The sequence below is a fragment of the Canis lupus genome, chromosome 16 (assembly GCF_048164855.1).
Source record: "Canis lupus baileyi chromosome 16, mCanLup2.hap1, whole genome shotgun sequence".
Taxonomy (NCBI): domain Eukaryota; kingdom Metazoa; phylum Chordata; class Mammalia; order Carnivora; family Canidae; genus Canis; species Canis lupus.
In genome coordinates, this window is record NC_132853.1 from 22,317,954 (window position 1) to 22,322,644 (window position 4,691).

Below are 4,691 nucleotides of genomic sequence, written 5' to 3' on the forward strand. Positions count from 1 at the left end.
TTACCGTCTGATCCAGTGATTCCACTTCTGGGTAGGGACACGAAAGAATGACGAAGCAGAAACTCGCATAGGTATTTGCATTCTCATGTTACAGCGGCAGCATTGACAACAGCCGAGAGGTCGAAGCAACCCAAATGCCCACTGACAGACGAATGAGTAAACAAAATGTGGTATGTCCATACGATGGTAGAGTATTATTCAACCCTAAAAGGAAGGACATTCTGCTCCATGCTACAACGTGGATGACATGAAGACATGATGCTAAATAAATAAGCCAGACCCACAAGGACAAGTACTGTATGATTCCACTTATAGGAAGGACCTGGGTAGTCAAATTCATAAAGACAAAGTAGAATGGTAGTTTCCAGGGAGTGGGGGCAAGGGAGACACAGAAAGGGTTTTTTTTTTGTTTTGTTTTGTTTTGTTTTGTTTTTTAAAAGATACTTATGTATTCATGAGAGACCCACACAGAGAGAGGCAGAGACACAGGCAGAGAGAGAGGCAGGGGAGCCTGATGTGGAACTCAATCTCAGGACCCCGGGATCATGACCTGAGCCAAAGGCTCAATCACCAACCACCCAGGTGCCCCCAGAAAGTTTTTTTTTTTTTTTTTTTTTAATGGATATAGAGTTTCAGCTTTAGAAGATGACATGGTTCTGGAGATTGGTTTCCCGGCAGTGCAAATGTACTTAGAGCTACTAAACTATACATTTCAAAGTGGCTAAGATGGTAAATTTTATGTTGTGTATTAACTACAATTTTTTTTAAAAATGTAAACCAAAAAAGAAACTATGACCAGGAGCGCAATGCAGGGGTCCGCCACATGTTTCTTACCAAGCATATTTCCTTTAGAAGGAGGAGGAGGGGGAGGGGGAGGAGGAAGAGAAGGAAAAGAAGATACCAAGAAAATTTGTTCTGTAAAGGCCATTTCTGCACAGCCTTTTATGTCATGGAGAATCCTCTCTGAGCATGAGGAAGCCCCCCTCACCCAGCAGCCCCACAGTAGCCATACAGCTTGGCAAACCGGGCTCATAGTCTCCTCACAGTGCAGTACACGTTGAGCCTGCACCCTACCTCTGGGTGTGAAGTGAGCACATGAGATGGTCTTTTCCTGCTCCTGGCGGAGTAACAGCCTGGGTCAAGGCCCCCCATGGGTTAGTCCCAGGAAAACTGCAGATTCACATTCACACTCTCTCCATTCCAGGATCACCCTACCCACTCTGGGCATGTCCTCGCCCTACCTTGTGCTCTGCATATATCACCCCCTCAAGGATGCCCTGGGCCCCATCAGAGCTAGTTTCTCCCTCTCTCTGACCTTCCATGTCCCACTCCCTTGGCTTCTCAGCTAATCCCGTGGTTCCACTTCCCAACCAACAAGACGTAAAGGGTGAGCTCCTTGAGGGAGGGATGGAAGGAGGGATGGACTGTGTCTTGTTCAAGTTATCTTAACCTGGTGTCAGCACTGGCCCCCAGCCTGGCACACCACAGTAGTGGGGGAAAAATTGTGAAAACAGAGTGAGAATAGTCCTACAACATATCTCCATGTCATATACCCAGATGGAAATGTTAAGTCCCACAGAATGTGAATCGCCCACCTGGGCCACTTTGGACAGGGGCATCTTATCTACAATCTCTCAGAGTTACAGGCATAGGGAGTACTCACTATGCCCCACACACTGCCTGGTGCTTTCCATGCTAATCTGTTAAAAATCCTTCTAAGAGCCTTATAGAGTAGGCACTGTTACTGTGGCCATTTTCCAGATAAGGAAGTAGAGGCTCAGAGAGATGAAGGCACCTGTCCCGGTCCCCATGCTGCTGAATGACAGCTAGGATTTGAACCTCGAGATGTGAGTGTCCCCAGCAGCAGCAAGTGCTGTGTGAGTATGCCTGCCTCCTGGGAGCAGGTGGGCACAGGGGCTGCTCTCCAGGCTCCGCCCTGCCCTCAGCCTCCACGAGGAGTGGACCGGTGCTAGCTCTCCAGGTTAGCCCCCCGATGGCGGACTGTTGGGCTGGCTGAGTGCACAGCTGCTGCTGCTGCCTTGGCAATTCTCCGAATTAGCTCCGCAGCTCACTGACCTGTTGGAACAGTAAAGCCAACTGCAGAAGTTGGGGGTGGGGAGCTCTGTCCCGCACCCACCCGTCCTTCCACTGCCTCCGCAAAGCACCTGCCCCTGCCTAGGGGGCCCTGAGGGGAGACCCTGGCTGGAGGGGCCAAGCCAGTGGTCTCTGGGCCCCTCAAAGGGCTGGATTCCTGCAAGTCAGAGCAGAGGGGGCAGGCTTGAGAGATTTCCTCCTGTCCCTCTCCAGGCGGCCTTGACTCTGCAGTGGACCTTCCCCAGCCCTCCAGGAGGATGGTGCACGGCAGGCATTCTCAGCAGTACTGACAGGGAGCCCCAGATAGTAGGCTGGGGTCCACCCAGAAGGCTAACTGCTCACCTCAGCTCCAGGGAGGCCAAAGCTGGGGCTTTCAGGGAAACTGAGGTAGGGCTGTCTGCCCAAGCAGGCACCTGATTCTGAGCACAGGGCTTAGCACAGGGCTTAGCACAAAGCCTCTGGAGGGACACATACCATGGGGCTTGATCCTTGTCCCTTGGGAGGGATGAGACCAGCACAAATGGCACAAGTCCAAGGCAGAAGGAGAAAAATCGATCCCTTGTGTTGGTCCAGGGCTTGGAAATTTACAAAGCACTTTCACAGTCTCAATTACTCCCCGAGCAATCCTGAGATATTGGAGCACCCAGTGCTTACTGCGCTCGAAATTCCAGGCATTTTTCTTAATGTTCTACATGTATTATCTCATTTCACCCTCAAAACATGTCACAGATGAAGACACTGAGGCACAGAAAGGTTGAGTAACTCTGCTAAGGTCATATGGATCCTCAGCAGCAGAGCTGGGATTTGAGCCCAGGCAGGCTGCCTCCAGAATCCAGGGACTGTTTCTAATGGTGCTGGGCACTTGGCGAGTATTCCTACTCATAATAACAGAGAGGAAACAGAGACGCACTTCAATCAACCACCCGAGGCCTCATAGCCAAAGGTGAATGCAGGATCTGAACCAGACTCACCTGTGGTCCCACTCTGCATGCAGTTGGGGAACAGAGCTGGGGTTTGAGCCAGGACCCTCGGATTTGGAATCCAAGGAAGAGGGACACCTGGGTGGCTCAGTGGTTGAGCGTCTGCCTTTGGCTCAGGGCGTGATCCTGCCGTCCTGGAATTGAGTCCCGCATTGGGCTTCCCGCAAGGAACCTGCTTCTCCCTCTGCCTGTGTCTCTGTCTCTCTCTCTCTCTCTCTCTGTGTCTCTCATGAATAAATAAAATCTTAAAAATAAAATAAAATCCAAGGAAGACACAAGTTCAGAGCAGAGAGAGAAATTCTGTTGTGTTAACAAATCAGGAAATAGTTTCTGAGTGGGGGAAGCACTAAAGCACAAAGGCACCAGAGCGGGAAATGGGAGCAGTGAGGAGTTCAGTTTGGCTAAAGGCAGGACAAGTGTGGAAGGATGGCCCAGATAGAAGGAGAGACGGGTACACGGGAAGCCTTTACCACCTGACCTTAGGCAAGTAACGTCACCCTCCATGCCTCAGCTTCCTCAACTGGAAAATGGGGATGCCAATAGTATAGACCTCATAGGGACTTGGGGGGCATAACAGAAAACATGGAGAAAGTGCTTAAGCCCCTACTTTGTGCTGGCCCCAGGCTAGCGGCTTAATGGAATATCATTTATATCACATTCACTTTTTTAAAGATTGTATTTATTTATTTGAGAGAGAGAGAGAAAGAGAGAGAGCATGATCAGGGGAAAGGGCAGAGGGAGAAGTGACTGCTGAGCATGGAGCCGGACCCAGAGCTCCACAAGGGGCTCCATCCCAGGACCTTGGGGTCACGACCTGAGCCAAAGGCAGATGCTTAACCAACTGAGCCACCCAGGCATCCCTATATCACATTCATTCTGAAAGGCAAGCATTAGTAACCACATTTGACAAATGAGAAGACTGAAGCTCCATAAGAGCAACTATCTCAGCCAAGGTCTCAGAACAACCAAAGAGTGAAGGGAGGATTTGAACTCCAGCTGAAAATCCAGGAGAGGCTTGCCCAGGGCATCAGGGCATGTGGACCTGCCCGGTAAGGGCAGTCAGTGGGGAGTCCTTGAGATTTTAGGGGGTTTGCAGTGTACAGGCCAGTAGCCAAGGCTCTCCTTGGCTCAGAAAGTGAAGCTTTGCAAGCACCAGCCCATCTCTTCACCTGCCACTCCTCATTTGTGCACCGGAGACACTTCTTCCCATCCGGGTGCTAAGTAAATAAAAACAAAAATGCAGCTTAATTAAGACCGTGGAAAGCAGGTGCTGTCTCCTGCCAGCAGAGAGAAGATGAGAGTAATCAGATCAAAATGGAGGCAGATGTTCAGAACTGGGCACAGATGCTCCCCTCAAACCCAGGCTCCTGGCTGCCATCCCTCACCTATCTGCCCAATGGAGTGGGTGAGCGGTGATCAGTGGTCAGGCCCGGGAGGGGCGCCCAGCCTGATGAGGAAACGCTGGGCGCTGGGCAGCTGGCACCCTCTGGGGATGCATCCCACCCCCACCCCCACCCCCACCCCCTTGGTAGCTTGGAGTACAGGCTCTGGAGCTAGACTGGAATTGAATCCCAGTCACTTTCAGCTATGTAACCCTCAGCAATAACTGCTCTGTGC